We start from the raw sequence: 25468 nt of genomic DNA, 5'->3' as shown, positions 1-25468 counted from the left end.
AATTCAGCAGATTCACAACTCTCTGGGTGAAAAAAGTTTTCACTCCTAAATGGCCTACCCCTTATTCTTAAACCGCGACCCCTGGATCTGGTCTCCTCCAACATCGGGACCATTTTTCCTGCATCTGGCCTGTCCGATGCCTTAAGAATTTTGTAAGCTCCGACTCTTACAGGACGTAAAAGTTATCCCTTAAAATCCACATCAGAATAATTGGCAATACATTGCCAAAAACCACGAGACGTGGTTTTTGGCAATGTATTGCCAATTATTCTGATGTGGATTTTAGTTTGCCAAAAAAAATCAGGCTGCCTTTCACAGATTTGTTAGAGTTATTTGGGGAGGGGGGGGGGGGGGCAAGGGGGGGGGTGGGGTGGAGAGGGGGGAGTTCATTTGATGGAGTCTATTTGCATTTCCAGATGCTTAGCTTTGAAATAGCACTGTCGATCTCAAGAGAGGTTAACCACAGAAATGATCTGCTTAAAATCTGAAATAAAAATTGCCTGTGGCAATCCTTTCTAACAGAGAGGTTCCAAGGAGAGAGAGAGAGAGATGACTTGATGACCTTCAGAATTAGAAAAAAAAGAAATGCGATGGGAAGAGTGATTTAATTGACGAGACTTATAAGAAATAAGAAATATATTGGGCTTCCTTCAGCAAAACTCCGAGTTGAGTATCAGAGGTATAAATTGTACTTCTGAGCGGCGTTCTCTCTCTCTCGGCTGTTAGAAACCCTGTTTGTTTTGGCATCTATCTCGCGGCCCTCGGCCTCCTGATGAATTACTGCAGCTATGTGCTTGCTTCACCGCAGTCAAGTGCCTTGCTTTCAGCATTGCCTTGCAACCTGCAGGTGCGGGTTAAGGGAAGGCATTTTATTTGTGAGCTAATTAAACATGCTCCTGTAAAGCTGAGTGGGAATTCATCTTGTTGTTTCTGTGGCCCTGCAGCATCGCATTTAATTTATTTTTGGTTTAGTTTCGAGATACAGCGTGGAAACAGGCCCTTCGTCCCACCGACCAGCGACCCTGCACTATCCTACACACACACACACGCACACACGCACGCACACGCACACACACACGCACACACGCACGCACACACGCACACTCACGCACACACGCACGCACACACACACGCACGCACGCACACACGCGCACACGCACCAGGGACAATTTACAATTTTTACCAAGCCAATTAACCCACAAAACCTGTACATCTTTGGAGCGTGGGAGGAAACGGAGAGGATTTGAGCATAGGAGTAAAGAGGTCCTTCTGCAGTTGTACAGGCGAGACCACATCTGGGGATATTGTGTGCGGTTTTGGTCTCCCAATTTGAGGAAGGACGTCCTTGCTATTGAGGCAGTGCAGCGTAGGTTGACGAGGTTAATCCCCAGGATGGCGGGACTGTCATATGAGGAAAGATTGGAAAGACTGGGCTTGTATTCACTGGAATTTAGAAGGATGAGAGGGGTTTCTTGTAGAAACGTATAAAATTATAAAAGGACTGGATGAGCTAGATGCAGGAAAAATGTTCCCAATGTTGGGCGAGTCCAGAACCAGGGGCCACACAGTCTAAGAATAAAGGGGAGGCCATTTAAAACTGAGATGAGAAAAAAACTTTTTCACCCAGAGAGTTGTGAATTTGTGGAATTCTCTGCCACAGAAGGCAGTGGAGGCTAATTCACTGGATGAATTTAAAAGAGAGTTAGATAGAGCTCTAGGGGCTAGCGGAATCAAGGGATATGGGCAAAAGGCAGGCACGGGTTACTGATTGTGGATGATCAGCCATGATCACAATGAATGGCGATGCTGGCTTGAAGGGTCAGATGGCCTCTCCTCGTGCACCTATTTTCTTTGTCTCTATGTCTATGTTTCTAATTCAGGCTCCATTCTTGGTAAACCTCCTCTGCACCCTTTCCAAAGCCTCCAAATCCTTCTTGTAATGGGGGCGGCCGGAACTGGTGGTGCCCACGTCTGCAATATCTGCCAAAAGATGTTCACGGAGCAGGTGCATATGTGACAAATAACGCACCACTGAACCATGAATGGATTCAGGTGGATTCTCGAGAAGGGTTGTCAATCTATCCTACCAGATTAGTACTCTGACACGGATAATGAAAATGTCTCTCGATGACTATCAGCGAGAGAATATTTCTATCATTCACTGCGATATTCCGATTGAGGCTTCACATTTTGACATTAAACAGTTTGCTGTGTTGTCATTTCACCAGATTATTGTTTCAGCGAAAGTATTTCCCATACTTCACAGTTCCCACACTACATTCTCTTACGCTCCACTGATAATCTCGTCGCATTACTCTGAATCCCAAATTAAATCGTCTGTGGCTTCCTTTATTTAGTAGATACTGGTAGCGTAGGTGGTGGTGGGGGGGGGGGGTTTGGGATGCCAGAACTAACTGTTGTGTCTTCCCGAGGTGTCGTAGGCCTAACTCAATGAAACACCAGTGAAGGAAGGTACCCACTTGCCAACTGTCCCGTATTAGCCGGGACATCCTGTATATTGGGCTACATTGGTTTGTCCCGTAAGGGACCACCCTTGTTCCGTATTAGGCCCGAGGGGGGGCACTGTAGGCCCGGATACTGTGGGCCCGGACACTGTAGGCCCGGACACTGTAGGCCCGGACACTGTAGGCCCGGACACTGTAGGCCCGGACACTGTAGACCTGGACACTGTAGGCCCGGACACTGTAGACCCGGACACTGTGGGCCCGGATACTGTGGGCCCGGATACTGTGGGCCCGGACACTGTGGGCCCGGACACTATGGGCCCGGACACTGTGGGCCCGGACACTGTGGGCCCGGACACTGTGGGCCCGCGCACTGTAGGCCCGGGCACTGTAGGCCCGGGGGCCGCTGTAGGCCCGGACACTGTAGGCCCGGACACTATAGGCCCGGGCTCTGTAGGCCCGGGGGCCGCCGTAGGCCCCGACAGTGTAGGCCCGGACACTGTAGGCCCGGACAGTGTAGGCCCAGACACATTAGGCCCGGACACTGTAGGCCCGGACTCTGTAGGCCCGGACACTGTAGGCCCGGACACTGTAGGCCCGGACACTATAGGCCCGGGCACTGTAGGCCCGGGGGCCGCTGTAGGCCCAGGCAGTGTAGGCCCGGAGGCCGCCTAACGGAGGTAGCGTAGCATCCCGCCTCCCGGCCTGGGCGGCCGCCATTGGCAGAGCGGGATCACGTGACCGCTGGTTGGGTGAGGTCACGTGGGGCGCGGGGCGGTGACATCACCATTTGTCCCTTATTTAGGAGTGGGAACATTGGCAACCCTACCACTTGATAACCCTATTGATATACTTGGGTCTAAACAATCAGTTTTATGAGCTTGTTAACATGCGGGTAGTTGATTATTGCATATGGTTAGTTATTGTCCTGAGCATAAGTTGGTATATTCAGTTTAGATAATACTTTGTCTTTGGGCCTAGTTTTCTTGGTTGAGTGCTTATCTTGGTGTTATTGTACAAGTGTATATTTTGGTGTTTTAATTGCAACTTATGCTCCACTGACAATTTTGTCGCATGACTCTGAATCACAAATATTATTGGGGGAATAATGTCGGGAAGAATCCATCACTGAAATGCAGTCTAACCAGGCTGGACTGAGGAGTCAGGTAATCCCTTCGACAAGAATGTTGATTAACTTTATCCCTTGGAACACAGGAGGCTGCGATCTGATAGTGGTGTATGTAATCACGGAAACAGACCTTTCAGCCCAACGAGTCCAAGCCAACCATCGAATGTCTGTTCACACCAAAGATCCTAGAGGAACAAGATAGACCACTCGACCCTAAAAACCGTAGTACGTCACGGCGCCATTTTAGTAGGCAGAAACATTTAAAAAGAAAAATAACAAAAATCTGTGAATTGATAGATGAGATATATTCTGCATTTTAATGGTGTCATCACACATACTGTTCCCCCAAAACACTGATTACTCTGCGAGAGGCATAGCGAACGGCGGGTTTTGCCTACTAAAATGGCGGACGTTACGCCCCTTTGCGTACGACACTTCAGTATAGGCAGTTTCAATGGAATGGTCCATCTTGTTCCTCTAGTATCTTTGGTTCAAACTAGTTCTTCGATCTCCCACTTTTGCATCCACTCCCTACACACTAGGAGCAATGTTATTAAGGCCAAATAACAGGTCCTTCAGTCCACCGAGTCCAAGCTGATAATCGATCATCCATTCACTCTAGTTTGATGATATCCCATTTTTGCATCCACTCCCTACACTTTAAGGGCAATGTTAGAAACGTCTTTGGGATGTAGCGTAGAAATATTGATCCCTTCGATAAGCACAAATTGATTAAGTAACATACTCTTACGTATCTGGAATAGATGTGCCATTTTATACAACACAGAGTCATACAACACGGAAACAGGTCTCTTGGCCCAACTTGCCCATGCTGACCAAGACACCTCATCTACACTAGTCCCATCTGCCCACATTTGGCTCATATACCTGCGAGCTCCCAATGTTGCGGTCCACAGGGCCCGCGTTACAACTGTAACTTAACATCTCAACTTCAACCCTCAATAAAGGCCAATGTCCCAAAAGCCTTCTTGATCACCCTTATCTACCTGTGATGCCAATTTCAATATAGAACAATACAGCAAAGGAACAGGCCCTTCGGCCCACAATGTTTGTGCTGAACACAATGCCAAGATAAGCTAATATCACCTGCTTGCTTGTGATCCATATCATATATCATATCATATATCATATCATATATCATATATATACAGCCGGAAACAGGCCTTTTCGGCCCACCAAGTCCGTGCCGCCCAGCGATCCCCGTACATTAACACTATCCTACACCCACTAGGGACAATTTTTACATTTACCCAGCCAATTAACCTACATACCTGTACGTCTTTGGAGTGTGGGAGGAAACCGAAGATCTCGGAGAAAACCCACGCAGGTCACGGGGAGAACGTACAAACTCCTTACAGTGCAGCACCCGTAGTCAGGATCGAACCTGAGTTTCCGGCGCTGCATTCGCTGTAAAGCAGCAACTCTACCGCTGCGCTACCGTGCCGCCCTTCCGAATGGAGAAAAGCCTGGATAGCTTGAAGATGGAGAGGATGTTTCCACTGGTGGGAGAGTCCAGGACCAGAGGCCGTAGCCTCAGAATAAAAAGGATGTACCTTTAGAAAGGAGATTAGGAGGAATTTATTTAGTCAGAGGGTGGTGAATCTGTGGAATCCATTGCCATAGAAGGCTGTGGAGGCCAAGTCAGTGGATATTTTTAAGGTGGAGATAGATAGATTCTTGATTAATGCGGGGTTATGGGGAGATGGTAGGTGAATGGGGATGAGAGGGAAAGATAGATCAGCCACGATTGAATGGCGGAGTAGACATGATGGGCCGAATGGCCTAATCTGTCCCCTGGAACTTCCATGCCCTGCACATCACTGTACCAATCTTAAAAAACTCTTAAACAGCACTATCCTATACCCTCTGCAGCTGTATTTTTAAATCTGGATCATAATAGACGCACACAGTTCATGGCTTGGCATGTTGACAGGATGTTCAGTAAACTCTGTCCAAGAAGTAGATTATTTCCTAGTCATTCATATGCTTCTGTTAACTTGGTGATGATAGACTGAATTAAACACACAAAACTGACATTGATTGCTCATTCAAGACTTTGATTCCCCTTCATGTGTGTTTACAATTTGGATATGTCTCTATGGAATGAAATATCTTTGAAGTCAATGCTGTGCAGGACAGGATTCCAGCAGTTTAAATTGACTGAAACCTATGAAGCACTGAGATAGCTAGACATATAATAGGCAGCCGTTGCAATATGTTTTTTTGTTCCCTGTGCAGGCAGGTTCGGGCAGATGAGATTGATTTATCTTGGCATCATGTTCAGCACAAACATTGTGGGCTGAAGGGCCTGCTCTGGTGCTGTGCTGTTCTATGCTCCATGCACAGTTGTTCAGGAATATAGGTAATTTGCTGTGAGTTTCTCATCGTTTCAGTAGAGTGGATCTGTGCAACAAGATGTCATTAAGCTGGTAAGAGTCTAGAGTCATAGAGTCATAGAGTGATACAGTGTGCAAACAGGCCCTTCGGCCCAACTCGCCCACATCGGCCAACAATATCCCAGCTACACTAGTCCCACTTGCCTGCGCTTGGTCCATATCCCTCCAAAACTGTCCTATCCATGTGCCTGTCTATTTGTTTCTTAAACATTGGGATAGTCCCTGGCTCAACTACCTCCTCTGGCAGCTCGTTCCATACACCCACCACCCTTTTGTGTGAAAAAGTTACCCCTCAGATTCCAATTAAATCTTTTCCCCTTCACCTTGAATCTATGTCCTCTAGTCCTCAGTTTCCCTACTCTGGGCAAAAGACTCTGTGCATCTACCCCATCTATTCCTCTCATGATTTTGTACACCTCTATAAGATCTCCCCTCATCCTCCTGCGCTCCATGGAATAGAGACCCAGCCTACTCAACCTCTCCCTATAGCTCAAACCCTCTAGTCCTGGCAACGTCCTCGTAAATCTTTTCTGAACCGTGTAAAGCTTGACAATATCTTTCCCACAACATGGTGCCCAGAACTGAACACAATATTCTAAATGCGGTCTCACCGTCTTATACAACTGCAACATGACCTCCCAACTTCTATACTCAATACTCTGACTGATGAAGGTCAAATTGCCAAAAGCCTTTTTGACCACCTTATCTACCTGCGACTCGACCTTCAAGGAACCATGCACCTGTACTCTTAGATCCCTCTGCTCCACAACGCTACCCAGAGGCCGACCATTTACTGTGTAGGTCCTGCCCTTGTTCGTACGAAGTTTGTCCCAAAATGCACCACCTCACACTTCTCTGTATTAAATTCCATTCCTCCGCCCACCTGGCCAATCGATCCAGATCCAGATCCTGCTGCAATCTTTCACAACCATCTTCACTATCTGCAAAACCACTAACTTTTGTATCATCAGCAAACTTGCTAATCTTGCCCTGTGTGTTCTCATCCAAATCATTGATGTGGATGACAAACAGTAACGGGCCCAGCACTGAACCCTGAGGCATACCACTAGCCACAGGCCTCCAGTCCGAGAAGCAACCTTCCACCATTACCCTCTGCTTCCTTCCATGGAGCCAATTTGCTATCCATTCAGCTATCTCTCCTTGGATCCCATGTGATCTAACCTTCCAGAGCACCCTACCATGCGGAAACTTGTGAATTAACCGAGTGAGCCTACGATGCACGCCCTCAAAAGCAAGAATATCCTTCCTCAAATTTGGAGGCCAAAACTGCACACAGTACTCCAGGTGCGGTTACTCCAGCTTTTTGTGCCCCTCAAGTTCTGAACACGTTGCACTCCGATGAAAAAGGATTTCCAATTGGAAAACATTGCAAAAATACAGTTTCGCATTCGGATTTCTCGACACCGCACTTTCACACGGAATCTTGGATGGTTTGGTGCTGACTTTTGTTTAATAAGTTTCTACACAGCTCGTGAAAGTAGTTTTAAGTGATTCTGTGCTGTAATCCGGGGAATTGTCTCATGGTTAAATCGAGTACTTTGAACAATGAACAGAGCAGCTCTGAGAGGCAACCCGTTGAATGCACTCTGAATTCTAATCCCCCTTTTCCAAGTGCGCTCCATCATCTCTCCTCTTGCAACAGGCAGAAAGATCGCCTGTGTTCCTTTTTTTCTTCGAAGAACAATGGGCATCAATTTCAGACAAGAAAACCCATTGCTTTCTGGCACTTGGAGTTCCAAACAACCGTGAAAGGCACCTTTTTACTATTTCCTCCACGCGCTTTGTAAAAAAAAAACTACTCCATCTTCTCTTTAGCCATTTGCCTTTATTTTCTTTGTGTCTCCTTTCTAAGTACTTGACACTCTTTCTTTCCCCCCCAGCAATGACATTTATTGGTCGGCCTTGAATCAGCCGCAGGTCGTTTAAAATGTATAAACAGCAAAGGAAAGACGAGCTGTGTGCGATTGTATTTGAGCGGACAGGGAGACTGGGGTGGGGGGAGGGTTGGGGTGGTGAGGGAATACTTGGTCACAATTCAACAGTGTGACGAGGACCTTTTGTAATCGAGCTTTTAATTGCCACTGTGAAATTTGATTCACTTGTGTGAGGGAGGAACGCAGTTCCTAGTGCCCTGGAAACTTGCACCTCCTCCAACCGCATCTAACTACCTCATTTGGGGCGGCACCGTGGCGCAGCTGTAGAGTCGCTGCCTCACCGCGCCAGAGACCCCGGTTCGATCCTGACTATGGGCGCTGTCTGTACGGAGTTTGCACGTTTTAGATTTAGATTTAGAGATACAGCGCAGAAACAGGCCCTTCGGCCCACCGGGTCCGCGCCGCCCAGCGATCCCCGCACACTAACACTATCCTACACCCACTCGGGACAATTTTTACATTTACCAAGCCAATTAACCTACAAACCTGTACGTCTTTGGAGTGTGGGAGGAAACCGAAGATCTCGGAGAAAACCCACGCAGGTCACGGGGAGAACGTACAAACTCCGTACCTGAGTCTCCGGCGCTGCATTCGCTGCATTCGCTGTAAGGCGGCAACTCTACCGCTGAGGCAGGGTTCTCCCCGTGACCTGCGTGGGTTTTCTCCGAGATCTTCGGAGAAAACCCACAAAGTTACTTTTACAAGGATTTTTTTATTCATTTTGTGCTGCCTTTTGTAGGTTCGTACACAGCCCTGTGAAAGTGGTTTCAAGCAGTTCTGAATTTGCCCCATAGCTAAATCGAATTTTACTATTTTTTTCTAATTTTACTATCACAACGTTTAAGAATCATTTAGGCAGGTACATGGATAGGACGGGTTTAGAGGGATATGGGCCGGTGGGACTAGTATAGATGAGACACATTGGTCAGTGTGGGCAAGTTGGGCCTAAGGGCCTGTTTCCACGCTGTTTCCAACTCTATGACTCTATGCACCGAGTCCTTTACCCAGAGCAGGGAAATCAAGAACCAGAGGGCATGGGTTTAAGGTGAGAGGGGCAACCATTCACTCAGAGGTTGGTGGGTATACGGAATGAGCTACAAGAGGAGGCATTTGAGGCAGGTATATAACGGCATTTAAAAGACACTTGGATTGGTCCGTGGATAGGAAAGACTTAGAGGGATATGGGCCAAACAGTGGCAGATATACTAACTTCGATCGGGCATTTTGGTCAGCATGGCAGAAGGGCAGAAGGGCATGTTTCTGTGTTGTACGCCACGTGGAACTTTGCTGCCATGGAACAGGCAACTCATGATTCCCTTGCAACCAAAGTTACAGTTTTTGTTTTCGTTCTGGGCGGCACGGTGGCGCAGCGGTAGAGGTGTTGCCTTGCAGCGCTTTCAGCGCCAGAGACCCAGGTTCGATCCTGACAATGGGCGCTGTCTGTACGGAGCTTGTGACTGCGTGGGTTTTCCCGTGACTGCGTGGGTTTTCATCGAGATATCCGGTTTCCTCCCACACTCCAAAGACGTGCGGGTTCGTAGGTTAATTGGCTTGGGTATAAATGTAAAATTGTCCCTCTAATCGTGTGCGTCTAGGATAGTGTTAGTGTGCGGGGATCGCTGGTGGGCGCGGTTTCGGTGGGCCGAAGGGCCTGTTTCCCTGCTGTATCTCTAAACTAAACTAAACTAAAGTTATAGAGGAAAAACAAATGTAATTAAGATTAAATATCCACAGAAAATGCAGTCCAACTTTTTTGAAGTGAGTTGCAGTTCCCTTCACATTCTGACTACAAAGGATCGATCTTCTAAAGTATGGATATAGTTGTTATTGTGAGGGCAGGAAGGGTAGTATAGTGCTTAATGGTAATTAAACCTATTCAACAATGTTACAAGGAAATATTTTCTTTTATACCTTCGGATTGAAACTTTTGATTGCCACAAAGTGTGGGGGAGTTGACTTAATGCGTTCTCAAGGGAAATGATCCTGAAACTAAAATCACCAGGACTGGCCATTATCACTGATGCCAATTTGGTTCTCTCATGAAGTCTGGCTCTGTGGGTAGATATCAACTATTAATGAGCAGAAGGGAACTGCAGATGCTGATTTCCACCGAAGATAGACACAAAATTCTGGAGTAACTCAGCGGGACAGGCAGCATCTGTGGAGAGGAGGGATGGGTGACGTTTCGGGTCGGGGCCCTTCTTCGAAACTGCAAATATCCTGTTAAAACCTAATCTCTGAAGAAGGGTCTCGACCCGAAATGTCACCCATTCCTTCTCTCCAGAGATGCTGCCTGTCCCGCTGAGTTACTCCAGCCTTTTGTGTCTATTACGCATTAATACGATATGATAGAACTTAATTTATCCCAGGAGGGAAATTGATCTGCCAACAGTCATAAAACATAACAAGATACATGAAAGATGAAACTAAAGTGATGAGTGGAAAGTCCAGGATTGTGGATGTGCAAAGATTGGGGATGGGGGGAAGGGGAGGGGATGGGGGGAAGGGGAGGGGATGAGGGGAAGGGGAGGGGATGAGGGGAAGGGGAGGGGATGGGGGGAAGGGGAGGGGCTGGGGGGAAGGGGAGGGGATGGGGGGAAGGGTAGTCAGTCTACCCACGGCCAGTGACGTTTCGCCCCGAGACCCTTCTTCAGACTGATGTCAGGGGGGGCGGCGGGACAAAGATAGGATGTAGTCGGAGGCAGGAAGACAGTGGGAGAACTGGGAAGGGAGAGGGGAAGGAGAGGGGCGGAGGAACTATCTGAAGTTATCCCTCTGTCCCTCTCTTTCCCCATCCCCTCCCCCTTCCCAGTTCTCCCACTGTCTTCCTGTTTCCTACTGCATCCTATCTTTGTCCTGCTCCCTCCCCTGACATCAGTCTGAAGAAGGTTCTCGACCCGAAACGCCACCCATTCCTTCTCTCCAGAGATGCTGCCCGACCCGCTGAGTTACTCCAGCATTTTGTGTCTACCTTCTATTATAAACATCTGGTCGGAGGCAAATTTCTTAAAATAATATTTTCCTTCAACTAATGTCACTGAGACAGTTTATCTACTCATTAATAACACTGTGGGGCCTTACTATGCTAAAAATGGCACCACATTCCTACTCTGCCTCAGTGACCACACTTCAAAACACATACTGCATTGCCTGTGAAGAGTCTTGGTGGAAGTTATAAATGGTAATCTTCAGTTTTCTGCGGAAACAATTGAAATTGAAATGTACAGAATAGTGAAAGGCCTGGCCAGAGTGGATGTGGAGAGGATGTTTCCACCAGTGGGAGAGTCCAGGACCAGAGGGCACAGCCTCAGAATTAAAGGACGTTCTTTTAGGAAGGAGATGAGGAGAAATTGATTTAGTCAGAGGGTGGTGAATCTGTGGAATTCTTTGCCACAGAAGGCTGTGGAGGCCAAGTCAGTGGATATTTTTAAGGCAGAGATAGATCGACTCTTGATTAGTGCGGGTGTCTGAGGTTTTGGGGGAGAAGGCAGGAGAATGGGGTAGGAGGGAGAGATAGAGCAGCCATGATTGAATGGCGGAGTAGACTTGATGGGCCGAATGGCCTAACTCTACTCCTATAACATTTGATATAACCTCATGACAAGTAACTGCAGATGCGGGTTTACACCAAAGGTAGACACAAAGTGCTGGAGTAACAAAGCGGGCCAGGCAGCATCTCTGCAGAAAAGGATAGGTGACGTTTCAGGTGGGGTCCCTTCTTCAGACTGAAAGTAAACTGAACTTAATCTCATGCTCCCCTCCACTCCCCCAACCCCCCCCCCCCCCCCCACTCCCTCCTTCCTCCACCCTAGTCGTTTTACCAGTTCCACAGTTCTCCACATCGTTTCTCTTGAGGTCACACCTTCCCCAGCCAACGGTATTGAACGTGGGTCGTTGGAGGCGCGAGGTAGCAGCTCCATTAGCTCCACATCCCCAGGGCAGCCATTTCCTCCACTATGGAAATACTCATGATGTAGCTTATCAAAAATGCACTCGTTCAGTGCAAACCTGCACGTCTTTGGGATGTGGGAGTGGGAGTAGGTTTCCTATGCAATTCTTCCTCTTTGTGATAGTTTGTCGTTATATTTAGTTTAGAGATACAGCGCGGAAACAGGCCCTTCGGCCCACCGAGTCCGCACCGACCAGCAATCCCGCATAGTAACACGTAGGAAAATAACTGCAGATGCTGGTACAAATCGAAGGTATCACAAAATGCTGGAGTAACTCAGCAGGTCAGGCAGCATCTCAGGAGAGAAGGAATGGGTGACGTTTCGGGTCGAGACCCTTCTTCAGACTGATGTGATTGTCTGCCACATCAGTCTGAAGGGGGTAGGATTAAATAAGTTCACACTTCTTCCTACTCCTTTTCGCACATGTTAAGTAATGGATGAAATTCCTTGTATTTCTTCTGTTTTTTTTGTTTATTTTGTTTTTTAATTGATGTCTTTTAACATGTTCGAAATAAAATAAAATGAAATGAAATGAAAAGTTGTCTTGACCCGAAACGTCACCCATTCCTTCTCTCCTAGATGCTGCCTGACCCGCTGAGTTACCCCAGCATTTTGTGATACCGCATTTTAACATTATCCCAGACACGCTGGGGACAATTTACATTTACGCCAACCAATTAACCTACAGACCTGTGAGTCTTTGGACTGTGGGAGGAAGCCTAAGATCTCGGAGAAAAACCCACGCAGGTCACGGGGAGAACGTACAAACTCTGTGCCCGACACCATTCGCAGTCAGGATCGAACCCGGGACTCTGGTGCTGGAAGGCAGTCGATCTACCGCTGCGCCACCGCGCCACTCTAATGCTGTAGCTTATCAAAAATGACACCACAGCGACTTGTTAATACTTCTTCAACAATACGCTCAACCTATGAACTCTGTCGGCCAGCACTGTCTGTTAGCTCTAGTGCCTAGGCTAGTAAAACCTATCCTGAATGACTACATAGGAATTCCTCAACAAATTTCCCGTGATTCCTGCCTATTAAATATAATATAGGCACCTTCACTGTTTGGTTCAGGGCAACTTCGACTCAAGGGCAAGCAGGAATGGTCAATAAAGGACAAAAATTAATTGAATGACAAAAGTGATTGATGATCCTGTACATGGCCCGGTATAAGAGCTTGCTGTTTGCAGGTCCCCATGTACTGGGAAGGTGCTGCTAACTTTCAACACGTTGGCCTGTTAGAGGCCGCACAAAAACATTGCAGTAAATCTCGCACCTCCCGTTGACAAATTTCAGGTCTTTCCGCAAATATGATCTTCCCAAACCAATGATATGCTCCTAGCTTCATTCTTTTATAGACACGATTATTAATCTTATCGAAACATATAAGATTATTAAGGGGTTGGACACGTTAGAGGCAGGATACATGTTCCCAATGTCGGGGGGAGTCCAGAACCAGGGGCCACAGTTTAAGAATAAGGGGTAGGCTATTTAGAACGGAGATGAGGAAAAACTTTTTCAGTCAGATAGTTGTAAGTCTGTGGAATTCTCTGCCTCAGAAGGCAGTGGAGGCCAGTTCTCTGAATGCATTCAAGAGAGAGCTAGATAGAGCTCTTAAAGATAGAGGGAGTCAGGGGGTATGGGGAGAAGGCAGGAACGGGGTACTGATTGAGAATGATCAGCCATGATCACATTGAATGGTGGTGCTGGCTCAAGGGCCGAATGGCCTACTCCTGCACCTATTGTCTATTGTCTATTCCCATCCGTGTACCTGTCCATATAAACTTTTCCCATCAATGTACCTGTCCCTATAAACCTTTCCCATCCATATACCTGTCCGTATAAACCTTTCCCATCAATGTACCTGTCCCTATAAACCTTTCCCATCCGTGTACCTGTCCGTATAAACCTTTCCCATCAATGCACCTGTCCCTATAAACCTTTCCTATCCATGTACCTGTCCCTCAATTTATTTCCTATCCACAAACCTGTCCTCTAAACCTTTCCTTTCCAAGTACCTGCTGTTGTCGCACCTGCCCTAACGACCTCCTCTGGCAGTTCCTGTCCTTTTGAAAGATCTTAAGAAGTTCCATACAAAAACTGCTCCTCCCTTCAGCGATCAATCCATTATTAGAGTCCACCGGTTGGTTCATCACTCTGACCCATGTCACGTTTCGCCCCACTTGTCCTCCGCGACCCACTTATTTTTTTAGTTTTGGAGATACGGCGCGGAAACAGGCTTTTCGGCCCACCGAGTCCGCGCCGACCAGCGATCCCCGCACGCTAACGCCATCCTACACACGCTCGGGACAATTTACATTTATACCAAGCCAATTAACCTACAAACCCGCACGTCTTTGGAGCGTGGGAAGGAAACCCACGCGGGTCACGGGGAGAACGTGCAAACTCCGTGCAGACAGGCACCCGTGTTCGGGGGATCGAACCCGGGTCTCCGGCGCAGGGAGGCGGCAACTCTACCGCTGCCACGCCACCGTGCCGCCCCACACCGGAATGAAAAGCACCGAAACATGTCCGTGCGAAAGAGGAGTGCCGTGCAGGAACAATGTTCGGAGCTGCTGAAATTGCCATGCTCACGGAAGGTGGTAGCCACGAAGCCTTGCTTCGCACAAGGGAGCGTGAGAGGAAACTGAGCACAATGACACGCTGTGCCTGTGTTTCTTGGCAGCTCACCTTTTTGAAGCAGCCAAGTAGTGTGACCAGCTGTGCTAAACCTGCGCTGAGTGAGCCAAGGGAACTAAGTGCAGAATAAGAGTTTGGCACTGGTGAACATTGGCGTGGGAGAGCGCTTATGCAAAGTATATCCTATGAGAGATGACAAGAACGGGGGCCAATTTTCCATGGTCCTTGCGAGGAGCGAATCTGATAGACAATAGACAATAGCTGCAGGAGTAGGCCATTCGACCCTTCGATCCAGCACCGCCATTCAATGTGATCATGGCTGATCATTCACAATCAGTAACCCGCTCCTGCCCTCTCCCCATACCCCCTGACTCCACTATCGTTAATAGCTCTATCTAGCTCTCGCTTGAAAGCATCCAGTGAATCGGCCTCCACTGCCTTCTGAGGCAGAGAGTTCCACAGATTTACAACTCTCTGACTGAAAAAGTTTTTCCTCATCTCCGTTCTAAATGGCCTACCCCTTATTCTTAAACCGTGGCCCCTGGTTCTGGACTCCCCCCAACATTGGGAACATGTTGCCTGCCTCTAGCCTGTCCAATCCCTTAATAATCTTATATGTTTCAATAAGAAATAGCTTAATAGAGCTCTTAAGGATAGCAGAGTCAGGGGGTATGGGGAGAAGGCAGGAACGGGGTACTGATTGAGAATGATCAGCCATGATCACATTGAATGGCGGTGCTGGCTCGAAGGGCCGAATGGCCTCCTCCTGCACCTATTGCCTATTGTCTATTGTCTAAGATCCCCTATCATCCTTCTACTGATCATCTACTGTAAATAGCCAGCTCGACTTTCACTGAGTGGAAGTCCTGTAGACTTAGATCTATGCTCACCAAACATTATCATCCACTCCCTACTCTCCAAGGGCAAATTTGCAGAGGCCAGTTCATCCGCAATCCCGCAGGTCTTTTGGGAATTGGACGCAGATATCCAACGCAAGTCTTCCCGTTTTGTGGTAGTTTGTGGTTATATTTAGTTTTAGTTTAGTTTAGTTTAGAGATACAGCGCAGAAACAAGCCCTTCAGCCCACCGAGTCCACGCCGACCAGCGATCCCCGCACACTGACACTTCCCCTACACACACCAGGGACAATTTACAATTTTTACCGAATCAGTCTGAAGAAGGGTCTCGACCCGAAACGTCACCCACTCCTTCTCTCCAGAGATGCTGCCTGACCCGATGAGTTACTCCGGCATTTTGTGTCAACCTTCGATTTAAACCAGCATCTGCAGTTCTTTCCTCAACTGAAAGTAAACTCCATTCCGAAATCTCACCTCTTCCTTTTCCTCCATGCTTGCTGCCTGACTTGTTGAGTTACTCCAGCACTTTGTGTCTACCTTTATTCTTTCGGTTGCTTTATTCTGCCAGACGGTGTATATTCATTGCATAGATGTTAGTACATCACTGGTTTGCTTGCGATGGGGCTCACTCTGTCAAATTACCACCAATGCTTTCACTTTCCCCTTCATGATCCGTTTCTTTTTCTGCATTCGGGAGAGGAAATGATTCATTGGTAGAGGCACAGGCCACGGCTTTCAAAAGGACACACTCTATACTTGAACTCAGAAAGAATAGCTGTCAATAATTAAACCTGGCGTCTCGCTTGGGTTCACCAGAGAACATTATTTATTTGAGTATATAACTGGAGCAGCACATTATTCAGAGGGATATAGATTTGGAGAAACATTATTCAGTTGAATATAGGCGTGATGGAGGACATTATTCAGCGGTGCAAGATTTGGAGGACAGTATTATACAGTTGGCTACTTGATTCGTAGAGTGCGTTATTCAGTTCGATCAAGCCATCAGATGAATGTAGTTTCCATTACTTCTAATGTGTATCCTATATATTCATTCCTCAATCTCATCGCACGCAAGTAACCAAGCTACCATGTGTTTGGTATAGTTTAGTTTAGTTTAGAGATACAGTGTGGAAACAGGCCCTTCGGCCCACCGAGTCCGCGCCGACCAGCGATCCCCGCGCACCCACACTGTCCTGCACACACTCGGTACAATTTTACATTTATGCCAAGCCAATCGACCGACATTGGAGAGTGGTACATCTTTGGAGAGTGGGAGGAAACCGAAGGTCTCGGAGAAAACCCATCACGGGTCACAGGGAGAGCGTGCAAACTCCGTACGGACAGCACCCGCGGTCGGGATCGAACCCGGGTCTCTGGCGCTGCAAGCCCTGTAAGGCAGCAACACTACTGCTGCGCCACTGTGGCCTCCCGAATGTGCGTTCTGAACAGTGATCGGTGTGGGAAAGTCGGGCCGAAGGGCCTGGTTCCACACTGTATCACTGTGGCGAACATCGTTGCAAAAAGAATCATACCGCCCAGAGTCGGACCACGGACAGGAAGCCTCGTTTCCCCCGCACACTGATAAACTTCCTCAAAAGATGGTTAATGGTACATCAGTAAACTCTACTGGGAAGGTGGAGATCGATTATCTATGTACAGGATAGATTAAATGTTCCGGCAATGAGTAAAGGCAGACGTGATCTAACACTGCATGGAACACAATGGTCTGAGTGCGATTGGGACTGTGGAAATGTAATTTCTGGAATGGATAGGCCAGAGCTGAATAATGTCCCAGATTTTAGCACTCAATCATCTATATGGACCCAGAAGTAATTTCACAGCAGCTTGCCTTTTGGAAAAATTGGCTGGCAAATTAAATAAATGAAAGAATTAATGTCGCCGTGTGTACACAGAAGGCACAAATAGAAATAGGCCAATCTGCTCCTTGCCTTCTCCAAATGTAGTCGACAAACACAATTAGCTGATGCTAATAGACGGCACGGTGGCGCAGCTGTTAGAGCTGCAGCCTCGCAGTGCCAGAGACGCAGGTTCAATCCTGACCTCGGGTGCTGTCTGTGTGGAGTTCGCACGTTCTCCATGTTGGGTTTCCTCCGGGTGCTCCGGTTTCCTCCCACATCCCAAAGACGTGCGTGCGGCTTCTGCAGACTGATTGGCCTCTGTAAATTTGCCCCTCCAGAGTTGGGAGTGGATGACAATAGACAATAGACAATAGGTGCAGGAGGAGGCCATTCGGCCCTTCGAGCCAGCACCGCCATTCAATGTGATCATGGCTGATCATTCTCAATCAGTACCCCGTTCCTGCCTTCTCCCCGTACCCCCTGACTCTGCTATCCTTTAGAGCTCTATCTAGCTCTCTCTTGAATGCATTTAGAGAATTGGCCTCCACTGCCTTCTGAGGCAGAGAATTCCACAGATTCACAACTCTCTGACTGAAAAAGTTTTTCCTCATCTCCGTTTTAAATGGCCTACCCCTTATTCTTAAACTGTGGCCCCTTGTTCTGGACTCCCCCAACATTGGGAACATGTTTCCTGCCTCTAACGTGTCCAACCCTCTTAATAATCTTATACTTTTCGATAAGATCACCTCTCATCCTTCTAAATTCCAGTGTATACAAGCCTAGTCGCTCCAGTCTTTCAACATATGACAGTCCCGCCATTCCGGGAATTAACCTAGTAAATGATAAAATTGATAAATGATAAAGATGATAAAAGTTATTCTAACATAGAACTAGTTTGCATCGGTGATTGATGGCCGGCGTGGACTTGGTGGGCCGAAGGGCCTGGTTCCGTGCTGTAACTCTAAAGTAATCTAGACTAAACTGTCGCAGGGTCTCGACCCAACTATCCTTTTGCTTCCACAGATGCTGACTGACCCATTGAGTTCTTCCAGCAGTTTTTTTTGAAGTGCTCCAGATTCCAGCATCTGCAGTCTCATGTGCCCCATCGGCATTTCTGTTCCCCTTTCTCCCACATGGTTATATCAAGACAGATGTGTACAGATGTGTACAGATGTCGCACAATTAAAGCATGGAATAGTCTTCACCCTACTATAGTTATTCAACCAGACGCAACTACATTTAAGGCAGCTCTTCTTTTCCAAGAAGCCCTTCTTGCTTAAGTCCACACTCCGCCACCTCCAGTTTAAATTCCATTTGGAATATTTTGGAGGACCAAGAACCAAGAACCAAGCGCGGCACGGTGGCGCAGCGCTAGAGTTGCTGCCTTACAGCGAATGCAGCACCGGAGACTCAGGTTCGATCCTGACTACGGGCGCCGTCTGCACGGAGTTTGTACGTTCTCCCCGTGACCTGTGGGTTTTCTCTGAGATCTTCGGTTTCCTCCCACACCAAAGACGTACAGGTTTGTAGGTTAATTGGCAGGGCAAATGTAAAAATTGTCCCCAGTGGGTGTAGGATAGTGTTAGTGTGCGGGGATCGCTGGGCGGCGCGGACCCTGTGGGCCGAAGGGCCTGTTTCTGCGCTGTATCTCTAAATCTTAAAAAACCCCAAGAACTTCCCATTAAAAGTGTTGGAATAACTTCAGACCGAAGAAAGGTCCCGATCCAAAACGTGGCCTTATCCAGTCCCTCGACAGATGCTGCCTGGCCCGCTGGGCTACTCCAGCACTTTGTGTTTTGCCCAGGGGTCTACATACTTCGAATGAGAGAAGAAAATCTTCACATCGTCCTATTCCATTTCCTCTGTGCTGCTGGAGATATTTATACTGGTCAGGTCTCCAAAATTGTAAGTACTTTGATTAAATCTTCTGACTGCCATTCTCTGTTCGAAGGGAAACAACAATGGATTACTTTTTTATCATTTTTCATAACTGAACCTCTCCTGAGTTTGGCAATATCCTCGTAAATCTGCTTTTTTCCCTTATCGGATGCTGCCACGACCGCCGGTGGAAACATCCTCTCCATATCCACTCTATCCAAGCCTTTCACTGGGCTCCTGGGCTCCAAAGACACCTGGTCCTTGCATCTTTTATTTTTGGTTTAGCTAACAGCCACAGCAAGGAAACGGGCCCTTACGGCCCCACCGAGTCCGCGCCGACCAGCGATCCCCGCACACTAACACTATACTACACACACGAGGGACAATTTACATTTACACCAAGCCAATTAACCACCAAACCTGTACGTCTTTGGAGTGTGGAAGGTAACCGAAGATCCCGGAGAAAACCCACGCAGGTCACGGGGAGAACGTACACATTGCGTGCAGACAGCGCCCGTAGTCGGGATCGAACCCGGGTCTCTGGCGCTGTAAAGCAGCAACTCTACCGCTGCGCCACCGCGCCGCCCCTTCTCCAACATCTCCAGTGTGAAGCCTCTGTCCTATTTCATGCCTCAGGCACTAAAGCCTCTAGCATGTCTAATCAAACCATCTTCTCTTCCAGCACTGCTGTCCAGGATCTGTGGATGCACGCTCCTTTTGTTCCTCTAAGTATTCAACCATTTACTTTTCTTTAAATATTCCCCTCGATTTGCTTAACCTTCTCAAATTCTCTCCACCTCTCTGCTTTTCTGCCCACCTAACAAGGTGACGCAGTGGGTAGAGCTGCTGCCTCACAGTTCCAGAGACCCGGGTTAGATCCTGACCTCGGGTGCTGCCCGTTTGGAGTTTGCACGTTCTCCCTGTGACTGCGTGGGTTTCTTCCCAGTGTTCCTCGATCCCAAAGACTTGCGGGTTTGTAGTTTAATTGGCCCTCTGTAAAATTGGCTCTCAGCTCCACGTCACTGCTACACCAGGGGCAATTTACAAGAGATAGATAGATTCCTGATTAGTACGGGTGTCAGAGGTTATGGGGAGAAGGCAGGAGAACGGGGTTAGGAGGGAGAGATAGATCAGCCAAGATTGAATGGCAGAGTAGACTTAGAGTCATAGTCATAGATTGACACAGTGTGGAAACAGGCCCTTCGGCCCAACTTGCCCACACCGGCCAACAATGTCCCAGCTACCCTTGTCCCACCTGCCTGCGCTTGGTCCATTACCCTCCAAACCTGTTCTATCCATGTATCTGTCTAACTGTTTCTTAAACGTTGGGATAGTCCCAGCCTCAACCACCTCCTCTGGCAGCTTGTTCCACACACCCACCACCCTCTGTGTGAAAAGGTTACCCCTCGGATTCCTATGAAATCTTTTCCCCTTCACCTTGAACCTATTTCCTCTGGTTCTCATTTCCCATACTCTGGGCAAGACTCTGTGCATCTACCTGATCTATTCCTCTCATGATTTTGTACAACTCTATAAATCGCCTCACATCCTTCTGTGCTCCAATGAATAAAGCCCTAGCCTGCTCAACCTCTCTGGAGCATCTGTGGAGAGAGAAAAACAATGAACGTATCAGGTTGGTGATTCTTCATTGGCGCCAACTCTGATTATTTTTTTCGCCACAGATGCTGCCTGGCCTGTTGACCAAAGCTTGCATTTTCTGTTTTTATTGTTGAAGAGATCAGATCTTAGTTGTTATACATCAAGTCTTGAGTCATAGAGTCATGGAAACAGGCCCTTCGGCCCAACTTGCTCGCACCGACCAACATGTCCCATCTACACTAGTCCCACCTGCCTGTGTTTGGCCCATATCCCTCCTAACCTGTCCAATCCATGTTCCAATAGACAATAGACAATAGACAATATGTGCAGGAGGAGGCCATTCGGCCCTTCGAGCCAGCACTGCCATTCAATGTGATCATGGCTGACCATTCTCAATCAGTACCCCGTTCCTGCCTTCTCCCCATACCCCCTGACTCCGCTATCCTTAAGAGCTCTAGCTAGCTCTCTCTTGAATGCATTCAGAGAATTGGCCTCCACTGCCTTCTGAGGCAGAGAATTCCACAGATTCACAACTCTCTGACTGAAAATGTTTTTCCTCATCTCAGTTCTAAATGGCCTACCCGTTATTCTTAAACTGTGGCCCCTGGTTCTGGACTCCCCCAACATTGGGAACATGTTTCCTGCCTCTAACGTGTCCAACCCCTTAATAATCTTATACGTTTCGATAAGATCCCCTCTCATCCTTCTAAACTCCAGTGTATACAAGCCTAGTCGCTCCAGTCTTTCAACATATGACAGTCCCGCCATTCCGGGAATTAACCTGGTAAACCTACGCTGCACTCCCTCAATAGCAAGAATATCCTTCCTCAAATTTGGAGACCAAAACTGCACACAGTACTCCAGGTGTGGTCTCACTAGGGCCCTGTACAACTGCAGAAGGACCACTTTACTCCTATACTCTACTCAATTCCGGTCTAATTGTTTCTTAAACATTGCGATAGTCCCTGCCTGGACTACCTCCTCCGGCAGATCGTTCCATACACCCACCACCCTTTCGTGTGAAAAAATTACCCCTCAGGTTCCTATTTAATCTCTCCCCCTTCACCTTAAACCTACATTATGCCTTCTGGTTCTCGATTCCCCTACTCTGGGAAAGAGACTCCACACATACTCAGAGAAGCAGTTACAGGCTTTGAATCGAAATCTTGCACAAATAATATTTTTTATGAGTTTTTCTATGCCTGTCATTTCAAAATAATGATAAGCATCTCATATAGCTGATTGAAGTAGAGAACACATTTTTAGTTTGCACAGATTATTTGCTGCCACTATCAAATAATAAGTTAGTGCCAGTGAACCGAAAGGAAATGGCCCTCCTCCGCCTCATGTAAAATTCACTGAGGTGAAATGGTCAAATACTGTAAATAATTATATTTCATTTGTATTCCTCGGTGTGAATCAGATGCTGAACTCCATCTCTTTTTAGCACAGGCAGCCTTCAGAATCATAGATCATAAGATCATGAGTGATAGGAGTAGAATTAGGCCATTCGGCCCATCAAGTCTACTTCGCCGTTCAATATTGGCCGATCTATCTCCCCCTCCTATAACCCCATTCTCCTGCCTTCTCCCCATAACTTCTGACACCTGTACCAACCAAGAATCTATCTATCTCTGCCTTAAATATATCCACTGACCTGGCCTCCACAGCCTTGTGTGGCAAAGAATTCCACAGATTCACCACCCTCTGACTAAAGACATTTATCCTCATCTCCATCCAAAAAGAATGTCCTTTCATTCTGAGGCTGAGAACCTCCAGTCCTGGACTCTCTCTCCCACTAGTGGAAACATCCTCTCCACATCTACTGTATCCGGGCCTTTCACTATTCTGTATGTTTCAATGAGGACCCCCGCCCCCCCCTCATTCTTCTGAACTCCAGTGACTACAGGCCCAGTGCCCTCAAACGGCCATCTGCCGCCATATTACTGTTGAAACACACAATCGGCTCGAATGTAGAGCAGTAGAGCACAGGAACACCCCACATAGACACAACAAGGTGGAGTAACCTAGCGGGTCAAACAGCATCCCTGGAGAAAAGAAACAGGTGGCGTCTGTGGTCGAGACCCTTCCTCAGACCCAAAACGTCACCTATTCCTTTTTTCCCAGAGATGCCGTCTGACCCGCTGAGTTACTCCAGCTTTTTGTGTCTACCTTCGGTTTAAACCAGCATCTGGAGATCCTTCCTTAGTCCCAAAGATGGTGCCAGGATAAAGTAACCTCATCTGCCTGCCTGTGATCCATATCCCTGTGCACCCTGCACCTTTTTTTAGTTTAGTTTAGTTTAGGTTATTGCCACATTTATCACGAAAAGCCTTTTTGTTTTGCGCGCTATCCAGTGGAAAGGTGGCCCGGGGTGCGACTCGTTCTTGATTCTGCTGCTGGCCTTGTCGAGGCAGCGTGAGGTGTCCAGTAAATGGAGTCAATGGAAGGGAGGTTGGTTTGCCTGATGGTCTGGGCTGCGTCCACAATTCTCTGCAATTTCTAGCGGTCTTGGACGGAGCTGTTCCCAAACCGTGCTGTGATGCATCCTGATAAAATGCTTTCCGCGGCACATCTGTAGAAGTCGGGGAGAGCTGCAGGCAACATGCCGAGCCTCCTAAGCCTTCTCAGGAAGTAGAGGCGTTGGTGGGGTTTGTTTAGGGTTGCCAACTGTCCCGTATTAGCCTGGGACATCCTGTAGCTTGGGCTAAATTGGTTTGTCCCGTACGGGACCGCCCTTGTCCCGTGTCAGGCCCGGGGGGGGGGGAGGGCTGTAGGCCCCGCGCTTTAGGCCCGGACGCAGTAATGTCCCGACATTTTAGGCCCGGACACTTTAGTTCCCGACAGTGTAGGTCCCGACAGGGCAGGTCCCGACAGTGCAGGCCCCGACAGTGGAGGCCCCGACAGTGCAGGTCCCGACGGTGCAGGCCCCGACGGTGGAGGCCCCGACAGTGCAGGTCCCGACAGTGTAGGTCCCGACAGTGCAGGTCCGGACAGTGCAGGTCCCGACAGTGCAGGTCCCGACAGTGCAGGCCCCGACAGTGTAGGCCCCGACAGTGTAGGCCCCGACAGTGTAGGCCCCGACATTTTAGGCCCGGACACTTTAGTTCCCGACATTCCAGTGTAGGTCCCGACAGTGTAGGTCCCGACAGTGTAGGTCCCGACAGTGCAGGTCCCGACAGTGTAGGCCCCGACAGTGTAGGTCCCGACAGTGTAGGCCCCGACAGTGTAGGCCCCGACAGTGTAGATCCCGACAGTGTAGGTCCCGACAGTGTAGGTCCCGACAGTGTAGGCCCCGACAGTGTAGGCCCCGACAGTGTAGATCCCGACAGTGTAGGTCCCGACATTGTAGGTCCCGAGGCTCGGGCGCCGCCTGACGGAGGCTGCTTAGCATCCCGCCTCCCGGCCCGGGCGGCCACCATTGGTGGAGCGGGGGCACGTGGCCACTGGCTGGGTGAGGTCACATGGGGCGCGGGGCAGTGAGGTCACCGTGTCCCTTACTTGGGAGTGAGATAGTTGGCAACCCTAGGTTTGTTAGTTTTGAAGCAGAGTCTCAACCACCACCCAAGCCGAGATCACAGAGAGGGGGGATCAATGTTAATTTGGAGCGGCTGAGCATTTGGTCCAGCTGTGTTGTCAGTGGGGTGCCCTTCAGGCTGCCTGCAGAGCTGGAGTGTGTTTATATAATGCAAAGTGACAAATGCACGCAATCTGCCTCTGCCTCCTTCAGTAGCTCAGTGGCTCCTATGGGGGAGAATGTCATCGATGTGTCACAATTAAATTGAAAACTTTATGGGGTAATGTTCAAGCTAATTATACCAGCTTGGACAGACGCCAGGAGTACAGGCTGAAGTGTTTGTGCAGCCACAAAGGTTAATTGCAAACATCCTGACTCAGCACATTTGTTTTTTTTTTACTGGTTCAGGGTTACAGCCAAGGTAAAGAATGAGGTTATTAGAGAGACAGACACTGTGATTTCTCTGTCCTACCTACCTTCACTATTAACTATTCGCTGCCCCTTCTATTGACTCCATCTACACCTCACGCTGCCTTGGCAAGGCCAACAGCACAATCAAAGACCAGTCTCACCCCTACCACTCCCTCTTCTCCCCTCTCCCATCAGGCAAAAGGTACAGAAGTGTGAAAACGCACACCTGCAGATTCAGGGTCAGTTTCTTCCCAGCTGTTATCGGGCAACTGAACCATCCCACCACAACCAGAGAGCAGTGCTGAACTACTACCTAGCTCTTTGCTGACCCTCGGACTATCCTTGATCGGACTTTGCTGGCTTTACCTTGCACGAAATGTTATTTCCTTATCATGTATCTGTACACTGTAAATGGATAGATTGTAATCGTGTGTTGTCTTTCCGTTGACTGGTTAGCACGCAACAAAAAAATCTTTTCACTGTACCTCGGTACACGTGACAATAAACTAAACTGAGCTGAACCTCACTGACAATTTGGGGACCAATATCTGACCGAGAAAAAACACAGAGAGACCTGCATTTCTCTAGCAACTGTCACGTCCCATTCTGCACTTTACAGCCATAGAGCCATAGAGCATGGGAACAGGCCAGGCTTTGCCCCACCCCCACCTCTCTCATCCAGCATGTTTCCTCCACCCTACTCAGCACTTCTCTTTTTCTTCAAGATGCCAGCATCTGCAGTTCCTTGCATCTCCGTTTACCCTATTAATATTGGAACTGGAGGC

General features: G+C 48.2%; 1 protein-coding gene across 1 annotated transcript in view; it reads right to left on the bottom strand.

Moving 5' to 3' along the window:
• Positions 1-25468, bottom strand: part of lrrn2 (leucine rich repeat neuronal 2) — a 127269-nt gene that overhangs the window by 60736 nt on the left and 41065 nt on the right. The gene's annotated exons all lie outside the window — the stretch shown is intronic.

The sequence above is a fragment of the Rhinoraja longicauda genome, chromosome 24 (assembly GCF_053455715.1).
Source record: "Rhinoraja longicauda isolate Sanriku21f chromosome 24, sRhiLon1.1, whole genome shotgun sequence".
Classification (NCBI taxonomy): domain Eukaryota; kingdom Metazoa; phylum Chordata; class Chondrichthyes; order Rajiformes; family Arhynchobatidae; genus Rhinoraja; species Rhinoraja longicauda.
The sequence above is the reverse complement of the archived record's forward strand: the minus strand, read 5'-3'. Positions and strand labels throughout refer to the sequence as shown.